The sequence below is a fragment of the Panulirus ornatus genome, chromosome 20 (assembly GCF_036320965.1).
Source record: "Panulirus ornatus isolate Po-2019 chromosome 20, ASM3632096v1, whole genome shotgun sequence".
NCBI classification, from domain to species: domain Eukaryota; kingdom Metazoa; phylum Arthropoda; class Malacostraca; order Decapoda; family Palinuridae; genus Panulirus; species Panulirus ornatus.
In genome coordinates, this window is record NC_092243.1 from 79,249,017 (window position 1) to 79,271,601 (window position 22,585).

Consider the following 22,585-nt stretch of genomic DNA (forward strand, 5'->3'; position numbering starts at 1 on the left):
CTCGACCCGCAGCGACGCGCCCTTCGCCATGCTGCCGCCGACCCCGTCTGGCCGGCCAGGCGGCAGGCGTGATCGGCTTCTTCGTGCTGCACCTTCGGTCTGTACCGCTGGGCCACACGGGGGCCCCGCCAAGGCCCGAGCTTTAGGGCTGGAAATCAGCGGATGGGCGGCGGACACAGTCCCCCGCCCTTTTTCTTTTGTGCGCGCACGGACATCCGAAAGCGTTTATCCGACAGTGAGATTTCCCCCGGGCACTGGCGTTTTGCCCCAAAAGGCCCCTGAAGAGGCCGCCTGAAATCCTTCCCACATTGCATTTTGTTGCAGCGCGGGGCCCTTTTTCCGTGACCGAACACAGTCCGCCCAGCCCGAAATGAACCTTCGTAACGTCGCTATTATCGCCCACGTTACACGGCAAGACGACCATGGTGACCCCCTTTCTCGCCCAACCCGGGCGTGTTCCGAGCCAACGGGGGCCCCACCGACCCGCGCCATGGTCCGGCGACCAGGAAAAAGAACGCGAAATCACCATTCTGGCCAAGTGAAACCTCGGTGCTCGGGAACGGCAAGGGGGGCGAAACCCGCATCAACTTCATCGACACCCCCGCACGCCGACTTCGGCGGCGAGCCCGAGCGCATCCTGGGCTTTGGGGACGGCTGGGGTCACCTGGTCGACGCCGAAGAGGGCGTCATGCCCCAGACCAAGTTCGTGCTGACCAAGGCCCCTGAAGATGGGCCTGCGCCCGAATCCTGTGCATCAACAAGGCGAACCGCGCCCACGCCGCCCGGACCGGGGTCCACAAAAACTTCGACCTGTTCGCCGCACGGCGCGACGGACGAGAAAGCGGGACCCCGCACATCTACGCCTCGGGCCGCAGGGGCTGGGCGACCGGGAAACCTGAACGTCCCCAACGACAACCTCACCCCTGTCGACCTGTTTCGTCGAACACGTTCCGCCGCCAAGGTTCAGGAGAACCGCGACAACCGTTCCAATGCCTAAAAACGTCCTTATCAAAAGGGGCGACCCGTTCCGGGCCCCTGCAAACCCGGCCGCATCCAGTCCGGCAAGGCTGTCCCCGGGCATGGGCCATCCACCCCCTGGACCGTAAAGGAAAGGGAAATCGAGCGGGCCGAAACACCAAGGTTCGGGCCCCTTCCCCGCGGCCTAAGCGTCGGGCCCTGGACGAGGGTTTCGGAAGGGGGCGACATCGTCGCCCATCGCCGGCATTCCAAGGCCACCGTCCGGCCGACACCCTGTGCGCCAGGGAAGTCACCCCCGCCCTGCCCGCCCAGCCGATCGATCCGCCCACCATCTCGCTGAGGGTTTCGGTGAACGACAGCCCCCTGGCCGGCGCAAAAGCGACAAGGTCCAGCCCGCGCGTCACCGTGACCGCCTGCGAAGGAAGCCGAAGCCACGGCCCATCCGGGGTAAACCACGACCGAAGGGCGACGCCTATGAGGTCGCAGGCCGGGGCGAACTGCAGCTGGGCGTTCTGACGAAAACATGCGCCGCGAAGGCTTCGAGGTCTCGATCTCGCTTCCGCGCGTGGTCTTCAAGACCGGCGAGAACGGCGAGCGCCTGGAGCCGATCGAAGTACTTCATAAATGGGACGGGGACGACAAATTCTCGGGCATCGTCATCGAGAAGCTGTCGGCCCGTAAGGCCGAAATACCGCATGGCCCCGTCGGGCGCAGGAAAAGACCCGCATCCACTGAAGTCCCGTCGCGTTCCCCTGATCGGCTATCAGGGCAATTTTCCTGACCGACACGCGCGGTCGGGCGTGTTTAACCGCGTTTCAGCCACTATGAGCCGCACAAGGGCGAGATCCCCGGCCCCCCTAAAAGGGCGTGCGAACTCGAACTGGGACGGCGAAAACGGCGGCCTTCGCCCTGTGGGGGCCGAAGACCGGGCGTCATTTTGTCGGGGCAGGCGAGAAGACCTACCAGGGGCATACATCGGCGAGAACAGCCGTTGGGACGACCTGGACGCAACCCGATCAAAGGCCAGCAACTGACCAACCCGGGGCGCCTCGGCAAGGACGAGTCGGGCCGCCTGACGCCGCCGCGCCCAATGTCGCTGGAGCAGGCCATCGCCTACATCGACGACGATGAGCTGGTCGAGGTGACGCCGAAGTCGATCCGCCTGCGCAAGCAGGTGCTGAACCCCCCGTTCCGCAAGAAGCGCGTTCGCCCGGATAGTCGCGAACGAAGTCCTTCCCCGGCGGGAGAAGGTGGCCCGAAGGGTCGGATGAGGGTTCTTCGGCGGACCAGATCCGGACAAAACCCGGACCCTCACCCTTATCGCGCCAGGACGACGGCTGCGCCGTCCGTGCGCTCAAGCCCTCTCCCGGCGGAGAGGATGCACCAAAGAAAAACGGCGCCCCGCAAGGAGCGCGCCTTTTTTGTTTCCAGGTGTGCGGCCGATCAGGCCTTGCATGGCCCAAACCATTCGACATCCATGGCGGCCTGACCACGGCTTTTCCCAACGGGTCGGGGGGGCTGGCAGGGGCGGGCGATGTTTCCGAGGCGCCCCCCGAACTCATGGTGATGGCGGCTTCGTTGGGAAACACTCGCCGGCCTGCGGGCCGATGATGAACGCCCCGAACCTTGTCCGGGCGGGGTCGGCCAGAAACCTTTACGAGCCGTCGGTCTCGTGATTGGGTCTTGGCGCGGCTGTTGGCGATGAAAGGGAACTTGCCCCTTCTTGTAGTTGACGCCAGCGGCCTTGAGCTGCTCCTCGGTCTGGCCGACCCAAGACACTTCCGGGCGTATAGACACGCTGGGGACCAGGGCTAGCGACGTGCCGACTTCCCGCGTGATGTCGATGGCGGCGAAAGGGGTCTTTTTTTCCGCCTTGTGCGCCAAACACCCGGGGCCCCTGGGGGCACGTCGCCATCACCCACAACGCCGTCAGCAAAACCTTGAAGTGGTCATGGTCGATGAAGCCGCGCTTGTCTGCGTCACGCCCAGCTCTCCAGACCCAGGGCCGTCCGTAAGGGACGACGGCCGATGGCGACCAGACGACGTCGCCCTTGATCGTTTCCGCAGCGCCGCCCCCGACGCACGACCGTCAGCTCGACCCAGTCTTGCCCAAACGGGCGGCCGGGGACCTTGGCGCCCAGTTTGAACTTCATGCCCTGTTTGGGTTCGGGTGCGCTGGAAGGTGGTGGCGACTTCGGTTTCCTTTCCCGGGCCCGTGATCCGGTCCAAAACCCTCGACCACGGGACCTCGGCGCCCAGAGCGGCGCCAGACCAAACCCCAGTTTCAGACCGATGATGCCCGCGCCAAAACCAAAGATCACTTCTTGGCACCGAGGGCGGGCGACAGGGCCCGGGGGAAAAATCGATCCCTTGCCCGCCTCGAAGGCGACGCCCGGCAGGCGGGTCGGCTCGGACCCGGGTGGCCGATGACGATTTCTTTGCTCCAGCGTCGGGACCGAACCGTCCTCGGCGTGACTTCAACCTTACCCTTGCCGACGATCTTGCCCTTGCCCTTGATCCAGTCGGCCCTTTGTTTCTTCTGAAAAGGAACTCGATGCCCTTGGTCAGGCCCAGAACGCTCTCGTCCTGGACTTCTGCTTTCTGGGCCAGGTTCAGTTTGGGGGCGAGACCTCGGATGCCAAATCTTGGCGAACTCGCCGTTGGGGGCCTTCCCACAGCTCAGAGGCGTGCACAGGGCCTTGGGGGGCCCAATGCAGCCGACTTTTCAGGCGGGTGCCCGCCCACGGCCGCGCATTTCGACCCCAGGCAAATTTCAGGCCCAGCTGTCCGGCGCGGATCGCGGCGTTATAGCCCCGGCCCCGGGCCCCCCTCCGCCGATGAGACGACGTCGTGGGGAGCGGGGGCTTCGGCCATGATATCCCTGATCGTTCGCGCTTGGGATGCGGCGCGGGGCTTAGGCGCCAGACCCGTCGGGGTCAACCGCCGCGCTCCATATGGGTATGGGTTTGCGCCCTTTGGAGGGCCTGTGGCGTTTGGGTCGCCGCGCTCCGCTATTGTTTTTGGTCGAACTTGCGCGCCGACCAGATTCCGCGGCCTCAAAGGCCTCCCCGGGCGCCGGTCCGGGCCTTCAGCGGCCACGTCAAGTGCAGCCGATGCCGGCGCCCAGCATCAGCGGGCCCCCTGATCGAGCGGGCGTCCACGGTGACAGCCGTCGCGCGTGACCGGGAAATTTCGCTTTCAAAGCCGGAGGCCAGCTTGCGAACTTGGCCGGGCGGGGGCGTGCAGGCCGCGCGTGTTTGCAGATGTCGAACCGGGGCCCGCTGCGCTCATTTTTCGCCCGCAAGAACCCAGGACGCGACCGAGATGTATTTGCGCCCCCGGGGTCCTGGCGGGGGCCACGCAGGCCTCCAGGGTCTCGCGGCTGCGCACGCCTGGCCAGCTTGATCAGCATGGTCAGGTTCAGCCCCGGCGATGACCTCGGCCTTGGTCTGCCCCATCACCGAGAGGGCCCCAGGTTGGAGGGGTGCCGCGAACATGTCGGTCAGCGGGATGACCCCCGTCGCCGTCGTCCACGGCCGCAGCCGCGTCAACGATGTCGCAAACTTCGACGCTCCATGCGTCTTCCGGGCCGTGCAGATGGCCGCGACGCCGCGTTTGCGGCCGACCACATGCTCCAAACGCCGAAAGAAATTCTGACGCCCGTCCCCCGTGGGTGACGATGACCAGAAACCCATCCCTAAGGACTTCACTCGCAACCCCCAAACCGCCCAGCACGTCGACTTCGCCCCGGCTGGGCCCCGACGCGCCCCCAGGACCGCAGAGGCCTGTCATAGACCCGTTATCTGTAGGTCAAAGCGTAAAAACCCAAAACCAGCCGCATCGACCTGTCGGGGCGGAGGGCAGGCGCGGGTCGAGGGCGAACCCGGGGCAGGTCCCCCCCTCGAAACGCCGTGTCTGCGGCTCTGGAAGCCGTTCCAACCGCCTCGGAACACAGGCACGGCCAGGACGACTCTGGGGGATCAGCCGTGTCTCGACGGACACGATTCCCACGCCGCGCGCCCCCGATTTCCCCCCCGGCGATCTGCACCGGCGCCGCGGCGTAGAGCGCGCCCTGGGAGGCCCAACGCCCGGGGGTAGTCGTCGGCTGACCAGTCCCACCGCGCCGATCAGGCGGGGGCCCGTCGCTCTTGCCCCGCCGGACGGCCCCCGCAGCATCACCGCCCGCCAGCCGTCCGGGCCGAAGCGGGCGACAGTTTGGCGTGGAGGGGCGGATCTGGGTCATGCCCCGTTTGCCCAAAGGGCCCGGGAGGGCGATCCCCGAACCGGGGGCCGAGGATCCGGGCCGTCTTCCCCACCGGTTTTCTGGCCAGGCGCGGCCGCCGTGCGCCTCGGGGAAACTGGCGCACGATGACAGGCCAAGGCCGGAGTTGAGCCGAAGGCCCCCCCCTGGGCGCGAGGTGTAAAAAGCGTTCGACACCGTCTCCAGGTTTTTGGCCGGATGCCGGGCCCGTCGTCCTCGACGCGGGGGTGGAGTGGCGTCGCCGTCGTTTCCTCCAGGGTCACGCGCACCACGCCGCGGCGGGCTGAAGAGCGGGGGTTGTCGATCAGGGTTGCGGAACACCTGGCCCAGAGGCCCGTCAACGGCCCATGACGGCGCAGGAAGTCCTGCGCTGGGGCAACCTGCAAAGGGAAGTCCCCCGGCTTGCTGTGGTCCATAGACGCTGACGATGTCGCCCACAGCCGGTTCAAATTCGATGGCGCGCGGCCCGGGCGCGCGACAGTTCGGGCGTCCAGGGGCGAGGCGTTAAGAAGTCGGTGATCAGCCGGTCCAGCCCCCGCACGTCCTGCGGGAGCCCGATTGGTCACATCTCGCGATGTTCCTCCGTCTTGACCAGGGGCAGGTCTCCAGCGCCGAACGGAAGGAGGTCAGGGGGTTTTTTATCTCGTGCACACGTCGGCGGCGAACCGCTCGATGGGGTCCATCCGCGTCGACAGGGTGTCGGTCCCTTGAATCCAGCGACCCGGGCCGGGTTTGCCGATCTCGTCCTTGCGGGCCTCAAGATCGGGGGGGGAGATGGCGCGGGCGCGTTGCAGCTTCACCTGATCCGCCGGGCCCCCGACAGGCGCATGACCGGGGGAGCCACCGAACGGGTGCAAAACATTTAGCGACGCCAGCAGGTTCCCCCCAGCGCCACCAGGGCAAGGGCATCAAAGGGGGGGGGCGCTGGGCGCTGAATTTCATCCACATTGCCCGCCTCGACCGTCAGGCGCCCAGCACCTACGCACATGGCGCACGGAATGGTGACCGAAAAACGACGCGCACGCCCTGTTAAATTTTGCGGCGGACGGTGACGAGGGAGCGGCCGTCGAGGGCGGCGTTAAACCTCGCCGCGAATGGCGGCCTGGGCCTTTCGGCTTCCGCCGCGGGCACGGGCCCTTCTTGCGCTGCGTCGGCGACGGGGTTTCCGGCGGCCTGCGCCGCGCCCAGAGGCTGGCCGCTGAGGGCCTGGGTCACCTGATAGGAATCGACGACCAAAAAGGCCGTTGCTGTCAAAGGCGCACCCGCTGGCCCGCCGGGATGAAGCGGTCGGTCAGCCAGATGGAGCGCGTCCGGGTCCCATTTTCGGCCGTGGGGACGCCGCGCGTCACCCCCTTTTCGCGGCAGCACGTTGGCCGGGCAGTTCGGCCTGGAGGGTCCAGGGATTCCTGGCGCGCCTCGATCAGGCCCGGCGCCCATTCGTTCAGCAGCAGGGCGCCCCCGAACAGGATAAAGAAGGCTGGCAGATTGAGCGAGAGGATGAAACCGCCCAGCCGCGAGCCGCCGAAGCGGAAGCGTCTTCGCGGGGGGGCGTTTCATCCCGGGCCGAGGCCCGGAGGGGTTCAGCTTTCGCGGTAGCGGTAGCCGACCCATACAGGGTCTCGATCGCGTCGAATTCTTTTGTCCACGGCGGGGAACTTCCTTGCGCATACCCGCTCCGTGGCTGTCAAAAGGGTGCGGTCGTCGACATAGACCTAAATCGCGTAGGGGCGTCCAACAGTTGTCGCGGCTTTTGACAAAACCCCGGGGCGCTGGGCCAAAGGGCCTGGGGGCAGCGGGAACTCGGTCACCGTCAGTTTGACCGGCTTGCCGTCCCACATGGATTTCGTGGGGGGCGGGGTCCAGCAAAAGTTTGCCGCGCTTGATGGCCTTGCCCGAATGTCGGGGGTGGGTTCGGCCTCGATGCCGCGGCGCCGGGGGGGTTTTTGGCGGCGCAGCAGCGCCTTGAACCCGCTCGATAAAGCAGACGTTTGGGCTGAACGGCTTGTGGATAGTCGTCGGCCCCGGGGGGGTTTGAAGCCGAAATCTCGCCCAATCTCCTCGCCCTTTGGGGAAAGTCAGCATGATAAACCGGGAAAATCTGAGAGGTCTACGCAGGCGGCGCAGCACCCCCCATGCCTCCAAGCGGGCATCTTCACATCGAGGATCGCCCGATCCGGCGGCGGGGCTCTCCAGCGCCGCAAGGCCCGCGGCCCCCCTCGTGATAGGCCGTGATCTTGTGGCCGTGACCTTTCCAACGCCAAATGAAACGGAGGCCCACGATGTTTTCGTCGTCGTCGAAACCCGAGTGAAGTTCGCCAAAGGGCTTCTCCTGAACTTAAAAGTTCCGCGAGCGAGAACGCACGGCAAGCGTAACCGTTCGATCTGGGTTTACAATAGGGCCGTTTAAAATTGGCCCTTCATGACAGGATATTCAACGTAAAAGGGGGTCCTCGCCTCCGTCGTCCTCGCGGGAAAAAAAATCTTTCAGCCTGGCTGCAACCGGTCCTTAAAAGGGTTCCCCGGTAGAAGCGGGCAGGCCGGGCCGATCCCTTAAAGAAAATCTTTTGTTCGCAAGACGGCCCTGTCCGCTGGAAAACCCCGGGTGAATTTCGTCGGAGAACCGCAGGGAAAAAGCTCCCAGGCCGCGGCGAGCACATCACCCAAACATGTCGGCCGTGCCCTGCTGTCAACCAAAGAGACCCCGGATCCGGATACGAAAGGCGTTTTAGAGCGTCGACATCCTGAACCTGGGTTGCCGGAGCAGAAGGGGAAAGCCTCGTCGAGACCAAACAAGCCCCGGGCCCGCAGCACCCCGGTCGAGCTTTACGGCCCCCATGCGCGGATGCTGGTGGGGCGGGGCTGGAGGACTGGGTGAAACGTCAGGGCGTCCCCCGGCGTTTTGAACTGCTGCACCCACCCGATCTGGCCGAGATTCTGGAGGGGCGGGCGGGGGATTTTCAAACACGCCGGTGCAGAAGATCGCCGTGCCCCAGGCCCAGGGCCCCGGGCCAGGAGGTCCACGCCATGATCCGCCCCTAATCAGCGGCTGGCGGACGCCACGTGGCCCGCCCGCTGAAAAGCGCGGCGGACGGACGGTTCCGGCGCTGGACAAGGCTCGGTCGCGGATGTGGCGCGCCGTCGGGCATGACCCCGGAGCGGGTCTTTGCGAGGGGGGGGCGTGGTTTCGCAGGCCCGCCGGCAAGAAGGGCCGCGCGGGCGCGTCTTGACGCCCTATGGCCCTGGTCGCCTCTGCACCGGGGGAAATGACCGGGAACGGGGCCCTGGTGCTGGCGCCGTCGAACAGATCGCCGCCGAGATGCTGGCCGTGGGGGCCCAAAAATTTTGTCGAGATTCTTGAGACCGTCGTTGGATCGGGGTGGGCGCCAATTTGGCCGCCGTGATCCGAAATGATCACCCCGCGCGAGGTCGAGTGCCCTGGTCGCAGTGGACGGTCGGATGGCGCGTCGACCCCCCAGGTCGAGGGCCCGGCAAGGCGGCTGGGCGATCATCTGGCGGCGGCGGATGCCCGCGCTGGACCGCCCCTGACGCGGATGGGGGTGCGCGAATGACGGGCAGCGCCGCCCTTCGACCCTCGGCCCCGTCGGCGAGATGATTTTCCCTGCGCGTTCTGGCTATGGGGCTAAACGGCCTTGGGCCCGGGACGGCTGTTGACCGGGAAAAGGGGTCCAGAACGCCTTATCGAACGCTCCAGACGCCTGTCGCCGCCGATTTCGTCGCCGCCTATGTCAAGGATTCCCCGACCGCCCTGGCGAGGCCGAACAACGGCGCGGCTGGCGAGAACGTCCCCGGGGGCCCGGGGCCAGCAAGCGGGCGGCGGCGCGCTGGTTTCTGGCCTTTATCGCCGCGCTGAGATTCGAGACCGAGATGCGGCAATCGACGCCCGGGGGACCAACGGCGGCGCAGAGGCTGGCGACCCTGGGCGGCTGCAGCGCTCGGTGCGATCTCGCACCTGGGCGAACCCTGAAGAGACCCAGATCCTGGGGCCATCGGCGTGGTCGCGGCGCGGTGGAGGCCGACGTCGGTCTGACGGCCCAGATCACCGGGCCAAGACCCGCGCCGCTGCACGGGCCCTGGGCGTGCTGCTGCGGCTGGGGGGGGCGAGAGGGGCGCCGTTTCGGCCCGGGGGCGGATCGCGCCGGCCCGAGGCGCTCGCTGTTGCGCGCAACCCGAGGCCCCGCACGGCCTGGCCGACGCCCCCGCGAGATGGCGGGTTGAAACCTCGATGCAGAGGGCGGGACTGGGGGGCCTGTCCGCCGCCTGACGGCTCAGTCGAAGATTTTCGAAAAATGCTGTCCGCTTTTCTTTTCTTGTAGCGATAGCGTCGCGCGGCGGTGATCGCGCGTGCCTGTCATCACGACGCGGCTGGGGCGGCGCGCCCCAAACGGCTGGGGCGGGGCCTGATGCAGGGGTTGGGGGGCGGCAAGGGGCGCAGTGAGGCGGGGCCCCTTCTTCGACGGCGGCGGCCCATCACTTTTCCAGCTGGGCCGCAACCAGCCAGCCCCGGGGCAGGTCGGCACATGTCGAACTGGACGCCGTTGCGCCCCCAGCGCCCTGCATGGCGGCGTTGTCGTTGGGGGGCACATCAACAGGGGCATGTGGGCTCCAGGGTTTTCCAGGGAAACGGGGTCGATGCATGGAATCCTGAGGGAAATGATCCACGCACCGACGCAACCCGTGCGGTCCGACATCGCATCGCTCGATCCGGCTGAGGAAGAACGGGGGCGCCGAACCGGAGCGGCGCCAAAAGGGGGGCCCGTCCCCGCCTTTTCAACTAGGGGGGCCCCCGGGGCCCCCCCCAAATGCGTCGCGGGGCCGCAGGGGCGTTTCGCGGTTTCAGATCAGGGGTTCTGGCCCCGAGCCCACCGGAAAAGACCAGGCCCCTGGAAATTTTAGCCGCCCAGCCAGCCCGGGCACATCGACCGCTTTGCCGATTAAATAGAGGCCGGGAACGGACTTGGCCTGCCCGGGTCTGCTGGTCCAGGCGCCGTATCCACGGGCCCCCCAGGTGACCTCGGCGGTTTCGGTAGCCCTCTGACCCACGGGTTGACGCCCAGCGTTCCCCCGCCTGATCCAGACGACGAGCACCTTTCGACAGGTCCGCCAGATTTCCCGCCGCCCCTTCCCCGCTCGCACAGGGTTTCGGCCAGACGGCGCGGGATGATGTGGCCGAGCGCCGAATGGATCGCCTGGCGCCCGTTTTTGCCCCCCTTGGCCGCCTTCAGTTTTTGTCGAAGATGTTCCGCCCCGGCGCCATCGAGGCGACGATGGCCTCGCCCCTCCCCCCGCGCCAGTAGGGGCTGATCTGCAGGATGGCCGGCCGCTGAGGCCGCGGTGGGTGAACGCATGGCCTCGCGAAGCTGGTTTTTGCGCGTCCTGGGCCCCAGCCTTGTTCGGGGCGGAGGCGACAACGGCGTCCACCGCCACGCCCGCCAGCGGCGTCAGCGTCTCCAGCGTCCGGCCTCGAAGGGCAAGGGGCACCGGCGGGGCGGGTGTCGTTTACGCGGATGTCGAACTGGCGGCGACTCAATAGGCCCAGCCGGTTTGCGCCCATCTTGGGGATGGACTTGCCGCCCGTCGCCACGACCAGAACGCCGCCCTGACCTGTGATCCGTCGGGGCAGAAAGGGCCGTGAAGCCGTCGCCGCTGCGGCCAGACGGTCCACGCCCGGCTTTATTTTCAGGGTGACCCCGCCCCCCGCCATGGCATCCGTCAGCATACGGATGATCTGCTTGCGCTGTCGTCGCAGAACACTGGCCCAGCGTCTTTTCGTGCCCCGGCGATCCCGGGCCTTATCGGGTGCGTTTTATGAGTCGTCTGGTGTAGCGCGCAGGGCCGAAGTGGCGAACCGGGGGTTCTCGCCCAGGAAGTTCGCCGACCCACAGCCCAGATTGGTGAAGTTGCAGCGGCCCGCCGCCGGAGATGCGGATCTTCTCGCCCGTCGGTCGGCGTGATCGACGACCAGGACGGGGCCGACCAAAGTGCGGCCCCGATGGCGCCATCATCCCGGGGCGCCTCCCCCACGACCAGAACGTCGACGAGGACGCCCTAAGACCCCTCGTCACTTGGAAACCTCGCGGTTCCAGCCTCGGAGAGCTTAGTAACGGTAGGATCCGCCTTGAACGGGCCCTTTCCCTTGCGCACTTTTGATATATCAGCCTGATCCTTGGTCAGGTGGTCACTTGGGCGCCCAGCTTTGCCGTGAGGAAGGCGACCTTCTCGCCCCAGGCTTGGGCAGGGTGTAGACCTTGTTCTCGTACTTGCGGCCCGTTGGTCCAAAGTTCGATCTGGCCAGGGCCCTGGTTGGTGAAGGACGCCGACATCACGAAGGAGGGGTGGCCCTGGCGTTGCCAGGTTCACCAACGGCCTTCCGACAGCAGATATCTTCTTTGCCGACCGAATTCGATGTGGTGGACCCCCGGCTTGATCTCGTCCCACTGAATTTTTCGGGCCCGCGACCTAATTTCACTGTCGAAGTGGCCGATGTTGCAGACTTTGGCGTTGTTCCTTCCCCGGGCGCATGTGATCACCCGTGATTACGCCCTTGGGTTGCCCGTCGTCGTACATAGATGTGGGCCCGGGGTCGGCGGCGTCGTCCAGGGTCTGGCCCTCATACCTTCCATCGCGGCCTCAGGCGCAGATGGGCCCGATTTCGGTGACAAACACCCGGGCGCCCCCCTACCAGCGAAGGGGCCGACCCCTTGCCCCCCGTCGCCGTAGCCGCAGACCACGGCCCCCTTGCCCGACAGCATGACGTCCGGCCGCGAGGGATGGCGTCGACCAGGCTCCACGGCAGCCGTACGGGTTTGTCAAACTTGGACTTGGTGACCTGCCCGTTGACGTTGAGGGCGGGGAAGGGCCCAGCTCGCCCTTTTTCGGCCACTGGTACATCCGGTGACGCCCGTGGTGGTTTTTTTCCCGACACGCCGCCGATGGCGTTCGCGGTTTGCCGAATAGAAGCCGGCTTATTGGGCGATGTATCGCTTCATCCCCCGGCGAACAGGGTTTCCCTTCTTCTTCGTTCTGCGGGTTGGCCGGACCGAGATGTCCTTCTCGGCCTTGGGGCCCAGCACGGTCACAGGGGGCGCCGCCGCCTCGTCTAGGATCGGGTTTTGGGATAGCCCCGTCAGCCCATTCGAAAATCTTGTGCGCATAGTCCCAGTATTCCACCACGTCTCGCCCCTTGGTGGCGAAGACCGGGTGCCGTTGGCCGCGATGGCGGCGGCGGCGTGGTCCTGGGTCGAAAAGATGTTGCCACAGGCCCAGCGCACTTCGGCGCCCCGGGCTTCCAGCGTCCGGATAGGACCGCCGTCTGGATGGTCAGTGCAGCGAACCGGGCGATGCGGGCGCCCTTCAGCGGCTGGCGGGCGCCGAACTCGTCGCGCAGCGCCATCGGGCCCCGGGCATTTCGGTTTCGGCAAACGCGATTTCTTTATTGCCCCCGTCGGCCAGGAAATGCCCGCGACGAGGGTATCGGTCATGATCAGGCTCCGGCCGAATGGGGGCCGAATGAGGGATTTAAACCCTCCTTAGCCCGACGGGCCTTTTGGAGCAATAAACATATAAGGAAAACCCTTTTATGTGGGTCGATCAGGCCCCTTTAAAACTGACATAAACCGCGCCAACCATGCGCCGCAGGCGTCATAGACCCCCCCCACCAATTCCTCAAAGGCGGCGTGCGGCCGTCAGGCGGGCCGGGCCTTTGGGCGGGCGTGGGCCGGGGATCCTGAAGGGCCGGCGCAGCGCCTCCCCCCGCCCATTTGGCCACGCGCCGTCGCCGTCAGCACCGCCAGTTTCCCGCATCGCCGCCCGGGGGCCAGGGCCCTTCAGGCCTGGGCCGAATGATCTCGCGGTTTTGGGGACATAGGCGCGTAGTCGATCTGCTCCAACGGGCCGCCAGGCGGCGCTGCTCCTGCGGGTCGGTGTCCTGCGGTTCGAAAAGGTCCCCTGTAAACGGCGTGTGCCCCGAAGTCATCTTGGGCGACATGACGGCCCCCCCCGGCCTGTCGCAAGGCCATAGGCGACGAAGGGTGCCTTTGTCGGGTTAAAAGACGCGTTGCGGATCGCCTTCAGCGCCGTTTTGGAAGCGACCCCTGCAAGGAGAACGACATGGACCTGAAAAAATGACCGGAAAACGCGCCCTGACTGCGGGGGGATCCTCGGTCGGGCCGGCGGTGCGACGGAGCTGGTCGCGGAAGGCGCCCATATCGCCCCCGCTTTCGCGCGATGCGGCCAAGCTTCCCGGGGGTCGCCGACGAACGAACGCCCCCAGGTCCCGGCAAGGCGGGGGCGGTCACCGCCATCCCGTCCGATCACGAGGCCCGGCTCAAGGCGGCTGATCTGGCTGAGGAGCTGCGGGCGGCCATTCCCAGATCCTCCTGCTTTAACAATACGGGCGGACCGCCGCCGTCGGGCGTGTCGAACCTGGAGCCTCGGTGTGCGCATCATTTTGAATCCATGGTGCTGTCGTCTTCCGCCTGACGGACCGGGTGCGCCTCGAAATCCCGGGGCGGGGGGAGGGGGCCCGCATTCTGAACGCCCCGCCTCGATCACGGTGGTGAGCCGTGGGCGCGCTGGCGTGCCCCAACACCCTGGGGGCCCCTCGGTCGCGGCCGGGGCCAAGACCCTGGCCAACGAGGATCGGCCCCGAGGGGGTGACGTCAACACCCCCCCTGCCGGGCCGCATCGAACACCCCGCGCATCCAAGACCTGGAAAAGGGTCCCGCCGCCGAACGCCCCCGGCGGGGACCCCTGCGGAGGCTGGGCGGGGAAAATCGGTGAAATCCATCCCGGGCGGCCGCATCGGCACGCCCGGGAGGAGTTCGGCGCCGTCGCCCCCCTTCCGGCCAGCCCGTTGGCCGCCTAGGGGTCACCGGCTCGCTGATCCGTCTGGACGGCGGGGCGTTTCAAGGCGACTGACCTCGGTCTGGGCGCAGGGCGGCGAAGCGGGCGCCGAAGGTCACGGGGTTTGCGGCCGTAGTCCGGGCCCCTGATGCGGCTGAACCCGGGTCAGAGGTCGCCCCCCCAGCAGAAAGGGCCGGCCGGGGCTCGATCGGGTTCATGACGCCAAAGGCGTGCAGGTCGGCGAACGCAGGGGCGTGGGCCCCCAGCGCCGGCCCGCCACCTTCAGCGACCGCACGGTTCCCGTCGGGGCCGTGACCCCGCCGCCGAAAATGCCGAGCAGAAGGGCCCAAAGCGGGCGCGTCTTTGGGGCCCTGGCTGACCCCGACCGCCCGAAATGAGGGCCAGGTTGCCGATGGAATACGCGCCCCGCGTGATGAAGCGGACACGTCGACGCCATCCGCCTCGACCCGGGTCAGGATAAATTTGGGCCGGATTGCCCCCCGGCGCCCGTAGACGACGACCCCCCTCGCTCCCCGCGGGCTGTAGCGGGCCTGGGCTCGCGTAGGACAGGGCCGTCGGGGGAGCCCGACTGTGAAAAGGGTCACCCCCGCGCGCTCATGTCCAGGCAGGCGGAACCGCGGAACAGCAGGCCCCAGCCCCAGCAGCCCGTCGGCGCCCAGAAGACTGGGGGGAAAGACCGGAAGGGTCAGGTCGGTGAAAACTCTGGCGTCCGATGTCGATCCGGGCGACCCGCACCGTCGGCGTGATCTCGGCGGCGGACCCCGTGCACATTGACCAAAGGGGCCCGGCCGGCAGGCCTAGGCTCGGGGCCCAGTTCAAGGGAGACGGCGCTGGCCTGGCGCCGGTGTCGAGAAGAACGACGCGGGCCTGTCGCCCTCCAGCCGGACCTCGACGCCCCATCCGGTCAGCAGGTTCTGCGGGCACCCCGCACTTCTTCGAGGTAAAGGAAACGATCCGGGGCGCGCCAAAAAGGGGGGTTGAGGCCAAGGGGCCCCACGCTTTCGCGTCGCGATGCGGCGGCGGCGTCGGATCGTGAACTGGCGGGCGCAAACCCCTGTCCTCCTCAAGCCCCAGCGGGCCGTGACGAACATAGACCTTACCGGTGGCGTGAAACCGATCGTTTTTGGGTCATTCGGATGCGAGGGCCGTTTGTCGCGCGGGGTTTGCGCTTTTAAAATACCGATCGTCGCCGGGCCCCTCAGTCAGGAACCGGCGAAAGGGGCCCGGCTTCCCGGCGAAGCCGGCCTGCAGATTGGCGATAAATGCGTTCCCCCATGGGGGTGGGGGTTTCGAGGGGGCGTGGCCAGGCGACGGGGGCGCAAGGACGCAGCGGTCGCTGTCGATCAGGGCCTGCGGCACATTGGGTTCGTCGGCGAAGACGTCCAGCCCTGCGCCGCCCAGGGGGCCGTGGGTCAGGGCCTCGACCAGCGCCGTCTGATCCCCCACCTCGCCGCGCGCCACATTGATCAGGACGCCATGGGGCCAAGCGCATCCAGAATCTCGGGCCCAGACCAGGCCGCGCGTCCCCTTTGCCCCCCGGCACGATGACATCAGCACATCGACCGAGGCGGCCAGATCGACCAGCCGGGGTTTTATGCCGCCACGGGGCGCACCGCGACGGGGGGCGGGGTGTGAAGGCGATCTTTCCGGCGAAGGGGCCAGGCGGGTGGCGATGGCCCCCGGCCGATCCGGCCCCGACCCCAACAGGCCGTAGGCAGAAACCCCTGGCGGTGCGCGACAGGGCGGCGCCCTTCCTCAGCCCAGCTTTCCCGGGGCGGACATAGGGGTCCACGCGGGCAGGCGGCGCAGGGTCGCCAGCGTCAGCAGCAGGGCCATGGGCCCCACAATCGTCGTTCAGCAAGTCCGCGTATGGGTGAAACCCCGATCCCGCGCGACCGGGCGTGGACCAGATCGACCAGATCATAAACCCACGGCATGACCCAGATGATCTTCAAATTTGGGCAAAAAGGGGGTCCAACACCGCGTCGACGGCGACGATCCGGCGGCGCTTTTTGGCGGTGAAAGCGGTCGGCCCGCCTGCGGCGGGGGCAGGCCGTCCGGGGCCGGGGCGATGCAAAGGTCCAGCCCCGCGACTGCGCGACGGGTCAGAAGATCATCGGGCGAGGCCGGCCGGGCCCATGGCGAGAATGTCGTGTCATGCGCGCAATCTAGGCCGGGGGTGGGCCGCCGCATAGGCGTTCAAAAGTCAATCGGCGTCGACGCCGGTGTATTTCTGGGTGTCGACAGACTGGCGTGGGCCCAGAAGCTCCTGGATCGACCGCAGGTCGGGCGCCTGCACCCCGCAGATGGGCGCAAACTGTGGGGGCAGGGCATGGGCGTGGGCGCTCCGGCAGCCCCCGCCGTCCCCCGCAGCCCCCTGGACGCTGGCCTGAACTGACGGGGCTGAGCGGCCCGCCGCGTCGCGCGCGGGAACAGGGGGGTCGTTTGGTGAAGCGGGAAGGGCTGCAGCGCCAGATAGGCGTCCCACCGCCGCGCGCACGGGGGGCAGGACCGGCACCATCCGTCTTTGATCCCTTGCCGATGATGCGCCCGCGTCCCCGCCCAGCGGGGCGTCGGCGCGGGTCAGGCTCAGCGCCTCTGATATCCGCAGGCCGCAGCCGTACAGCAGGGTCAGGACGGCCCGTCCCGCGCAGCCTCCCACGGTTCGGCGTCGGGATCGGCGTCCGGTTCGGCCACAAGGCCCTTCGCCTAAATCCTCGTCACCGGACGGGGCAGGGACGGCTTGACGCGCGGACCGCGACCCGGGCCAGCTGCGCGGGCGTGTCCTTTCCGCCGGTCCAGAAAGGCGTGAAAGCCGCGAATGGCCGACAGGCTTCAGGGCCCAAAAACGAGCGCGCGCCCAGAGGTGAGCGCCCGCCCTTATTAAAACCTGGCGCCGCTCGGCCATATGGGCGCGGACCTCGGCGGCGGTAAAGGTCCCCAGGGCCCTTTTTCACGACAGGGCCCTCCCCGCGATGACCTCCAAAAAGGGCACATAGAGCCGCCCCGATATGGCCGTAGGCCCCCAGCGCCCGGGGGGGACAGCCGCCGCTCATGCGCCAATGCTCCAGCCACGTCGTCAGGGCGTCGGCGGCGGCCCATCCCAGCACTCGTCAGACCAGCACCGGGCCACGCTCGGCCATCCTTTTCCGTCACCCGCGCCAGGAAGGCCGCCATTTTCCAGCCCATATTGGGGGAAGGGCCGCCCTTTCCCCCGGGCGAGCCAAAGGGCGCAGATGCGGCCCGCGGCGGTTCCCCGGGCGTCAGATGGGGGGGCCATGGGAACCAGGGCGATGGACTTCACCTAAAACCCGAGGGCCCGCCGAAGAAGTTCAGCCCCTCGATCATGGGGCCAAGCCAAAACCAGGCCGTGTTCGCCCAGCAGATTGTCGAGGGTGCCTTTTTTCCACCCACGCGCCAGCCGAACGGCACCCGCCGGGTTTCCCTCCAGGGCGATCGCGGCGCCCGCCAGTCCGAACCGACCCTGGGCCGCCCCGCCAGTCGACGGCCAGGTCGAAATGGTTGCGCGCCTCCATCAGGTCCAGGGTGGCGACATGGGTCTGGGTCTGGGCGGCGAAATTGCGCGGGCGATGGTCTCGACCTCGCGCCGGGCGCCCGTCCGCGCTCGACCACGGCTTCGAGCCGGTCAGGCGGCGGCGCCGAAATCCACGACTTTGCGGCCATGGGGACGCAGACCGACCCTTTTCCCCAAGCAGCGAGCGGTCTTTCCCCAGCGGGGGGTCTGGGCGGGGCCCTGGCAGCCAGCCGCGCACCTGGGGCCCCAAAGAGATTGTCGCCCAGATGTGGGTTGCGTCCGTTTCCGACGTTTCAAAGAGGCCCAATGAATCGCTCAAGAGACCTCTCCGAGAACGCGAGTTACAGAATCGACTGCCGGTCTTGCCCCAGTCCGCCAGGAAGGCATCAGCCCCTTGTCGGTTAACGGGTGTTTTACCGGGGCCTTTGAAAGTGTCCGCGCCAAAGGGGTGGCGGCGTCCGATCCGCGACGGCGGGGGCGGTCCATGGCGACATTGCGCAGGGGACGCGGCCAGGATTCCGTCTCGAAGCCATGCACGTCAACAGGACGCGGATTTCCTCCAGCAGGGCGATGCCGTCCGCGCCATTGTCCTCCAGACAAACCGACGAAGGGCGACACGAAGGTCCGCGCCCCCCTTTGGGCCGCCAGAAAGGCCTGGGCCGCCGAGAAGCACAGGGTGACGTTGGTCTGATCCCCTTGTCCGAAAACACATGCGGCAGGCCCGCAAGCCCTCCCCCCGGTCAGGGCAGCTTCACCACGACGTTTGGGCATGGCGGCCCCGCTTGTCGCCTTCCTTGACCATGGGCTCAAATCGGTCGCGCCCAGCCTCAGCAGAGATCGGCCCCTCGACCCAGCGCCCCAAATCTCAGCATGACCTCGGCGATTTCCGACCCGACTTGGCGATCACGACGGATTGGGGGGTGACCCCATCGACCATGCCTTTTGGGCAGCAAAATCCTGAAGGGGGCGATGTCGGCGGTGTCGAGAAAGAGTTTCATGAGATGGGGTTTTAACGTCACCGAGCGTGGGGGCGAAAACCTCTTCTCCTCCCGTTGCGCAGCGGACGGGAGGTGGCGCGGCGCCTGCCGGGGCCGTGACGGAGGGGGCTTTCATATTGCGGACGGTTTGTGGGCTATCAGGAAACCCCTCCCCCCGCTTCGCGGTCCCCCTCCCCATGTCATGGGAGGAGAGGAACAATGAAAGTCGCCTCGTCCTCATATCCCCTGCCGGTGCCGGAGGCCTTCGATATGAAGTCCCCGAGGGGCTGAACCAGAAAAGCGCGGCGACAGGTGGACGGGCCGCTTGGCCCCCGCCCCGTTTCGCGGCGTGGGGCCGCCGAAAGGGGTCGAACGACCTGATCGAAAAACCCGGGGGCTGAAAGGCGGTGGACGCCCTCTGGATACCCACCCCTGCCGCCGCGCGTGGTGGACTTTGTCGAATGGGCCGCGCGCTGGACCCTGTCGCCGCCGGGCGAGATGGCGGCACAAACCCCTGAAGGGTCTGCGGCGCCGCGTCCGCGACCTGAACGCCGTGCGCCGGGTGGAGCGACGCCACCCTCTTCGCGCCACACCGGGCCCGTCTGGCGGTGCGGAGCCCGGGCGCACAGACCCTGAACCCTGCCGATCTGGCCCCCCGCCGCCCCGGTGTCCTCCGGCGTCATCAAGGACTGGTTTGACGAGGGGGTGCTGGAGACGGTCGAGATCACGGCCCAGGCGCCTTCGACGCTCCCGAACCCGCCATGCCCCCGCCACTTTGAACAGCGATCAGGGGGCGGCGGCCCCAGGCCCTGTCCCAGGGGGTGGGCTGACGGCGGCTTCAAAGCCCTTTTTTGCGGACGGGTGACCGGTTCGGGCAAGACCGAGGCCTATCGGGGGGCCAAACGCGCGGGGGCTGCGCGCCGAACAAACGGCGCAGATTCTGATCCTGCTGCCCCGAGATCGCCCTGACCCAGGCCTGATCGAGCGGATCGCCGCCCGTTTCGGCGCCGCCCCTGCCAAATGGCATTCCGGCGTCGCCCCCCCGCGCCGTCGTCAGGTGTGGGAGGGGTGCCCGGCGGGCCGCTGCAACATCGTGGTGGGCGCCCGCTCGGCCCTGTTCCTGCCCTTCGTCAACCTTTGCGCCTCAAACGGGGACGAAGAACACGACACCTCGTTCAAACAGGGGAGGGCCTCGTCTATCAGGGCCCCGCGACCTGGCCGTGGCACGGCGCGGATCGAGGGGGCGGCGGGAGGTCCTGGCCTCGGCGACCCCGGGTCGTTGGAGACATTGTGGAACGCCCGGGCAGGGGCGCTACGCCTGGCTGAAGCTGGGCGCGCGTCACGGCGTGGGGTGATCCCGGACATCGCCCTGCTGGACCTGCGCCAAAACCCCGCCCGACCCCAGCCGGGGCTGTCCCACCCCTGCGTGAGCCATCGGCGAGACCCTGATCCGCAAGGAGCAGGTGTTGCTGTTCCTGAACCGCGCGGCTATGCCCCCTGGGGTCCTGTGCCGGGCTGCGGACCCCGGGCTGACCGCGCCCGACCCCCCGACAGCTGGCTGTCGAGCATCGCTACACCGGGGGGCTGGTCTTCACCTGACCGGCTTCTCCAGGGCCGCGTCCGAAACATGCCCGTCATGCGGAGCAGAGGATTCGCGGTTTCGGTGGGCCCCCCGGCGTCGAGCGGGTCGAGGAGGAAGTGCGCCAGCTTTTCCCCCCGAGGCCCGCACCGCCGTCTTCAAGTCCGACACCGTGCCGGACGGCAAGTCCGCCGCGCCCTGATCCAGCGGATGACGGACGGCGAGAACATCTTCTGGTCGCCACCCGGGCCCGGCGGCCAAGGGGCATAATTTCCCCCGGCCTGACGCGGGTCGGGTGGTGGATCCCGGACCTTGGCCTGCGCGGCGGCGATTCTGCGCGCGGCCAAAACGCACCTATAAAACTGCTGGCCCAGCGAGGGGTCGGCGGGGCGTGCGGACAAGCCGGGAGGGGCCCCTGCTCCAGACCTGGACACCCGAACATCCGGGGGCTGTTTGGCCGGCCGCCGGGGGGGGCGACGCCTTCGTCGAGGGCGGAGAGGGCCCGAGCGCGAGGCCGCGCCCCCCTCCCCGCCCTATGGCCGCGGGCGGCGATAAACCTGTCCAGCGAGAAAGGCCCAAAGGGCGGTCGAGAACGGGCCCAAATGATCTGGCCAGCCATTCCCAACGACCGAACGGCTGGAGGTTTACGGCCCCGCGACGCCCCCTGGCCCGGTGCGGGAGCAGGCGCAAGCGGCTGCTGGTCGCGCCACCGGGACGTGACATCCAGGCCCTTCCCCCGCGCGCCTGCTGTCGCGGGTGAAGGTTCCGGGTTCGGTCCCCCCTGACGGTGGACGTGGACCCCTATTCGTTTTCCCGTATGCCTCGCAGGACGGGGGTCAAGCGCCATCACCGTGCCCAGCCCCAGCCGCGCGCCCGCCCGGCCCCAAGGGCATTGGTCGCCGCCTGCAGGCCCGCCGCCAAATTGATCGACGTCCGGCGGGTTCCGGCCGCATCCCCTTGGCGAACCGCTGGCCGCCCATTATAGGCCGAACGCAAACGCGGACCCGACGCCCGCACCCGCGCCCTCAGGGGCCCCATCCGGAACATCGACGCCCGTCTCGATCGACAGAAACCCCCGCCGGCCCATGTGGCCAGCATCAGGGGTTTCCGTGACCAAAGGCAGGCGGAAAAAAGCCTCTCGCCCGACCCGCCTCGCCCCCGCCCGACGAGGCCCTGGCCCGGGGCAGCTGCCGCCGCCACAGCGGCCAGACCCAAAAGTGCGCGACGAAACCATGCGCACACCCTGCACCCGCACCGCTTTAAGGGGCCGGTTACGCTGTTCGATCTGATTTCTGCGGACCGCCTGGGAGCCGAGGGGAATCGAACCCCTGACCTCGTCATTGCGAACGACGCGCTTCCCCACCAACTGAGCTACGGGCCCCCTTTCCAGTGCTGGGTCGGCCCCAGGCGAGGGCGGGACATAAGAGGGGCGCGGGCCGCGGTTCAACGGGCTTGTGGGGCGCAATGGGCGCAGGGCGAAGCCTGGAATTCGGGCGGCGGGCGACAGTCTAGAAGCCGGTTTCGCTCTAGGGAGAAAACTTCATGGGGTTTCGCCCATCGCTGCTGATCAACACCATCATCAGCTGATGATCTGGGTTTCATCGCCGCGGCCATCCTGAGCTGGCTGGTGGCCTTTGACGTGGTCAACTACGCAATCGTTTCGTCTATTCGGTCGGCACCTCCGGACCGGATCACCACCCCTGCTGGGGAAAAAAAAACCGTTCCGCCGCAAGGGTCCCAGCCGGGGCGGCACGGACATCTCGCCCATCGTGTGATCCTGCTGCTGCAGTTTTTGTCACCGTGCTGTTCAAAAACCCCTTTGGCGGCGCCCGCTCTGATCGCCATGCTGGGCTGAGACGCAACCGCCGGGCGCGGGCCCCGGGGGTACCTCCGGACCGGGGGCCCCAGCGACACGAAAGGGTTTGGAATCTGACCTTGGGGCGCCGAGGCCCCTTTCGGCCGCGCTCCACCTTTCCCAAGGTGCCCGCCCCGACCATTTTCGACCACCCGGGTTTTGACACGATCTCCACAGTCCGCCGTCATCGGCGCCGGACAGATGGGCGCAGGCATCGCCCACGCGTGTCCCTGGGCGGTTATTCTGTCCCTTTATACTGAACGCCCCCCGCCTGCCCTTGGCCCAGGGCGAGATCGCGGCCAGTCTTGCGCGTCATACGGGCCCCCGGTCTGATCGCCCAGGCCACGCCATGCGGCCTGGAAAACGCATCACACCACCCCCCGTCCCCCAAACCCTCGCAGACGCCGTCCCCGGGCGCAGACTTGGTTTATCGAGGCGGCGCGTGAGGACGAGGCGGTCAAGAAGGGCTCTACCCCAGGTTTAATTCCGCATCTGGGCCGCAGACGCTGCGGCGTCC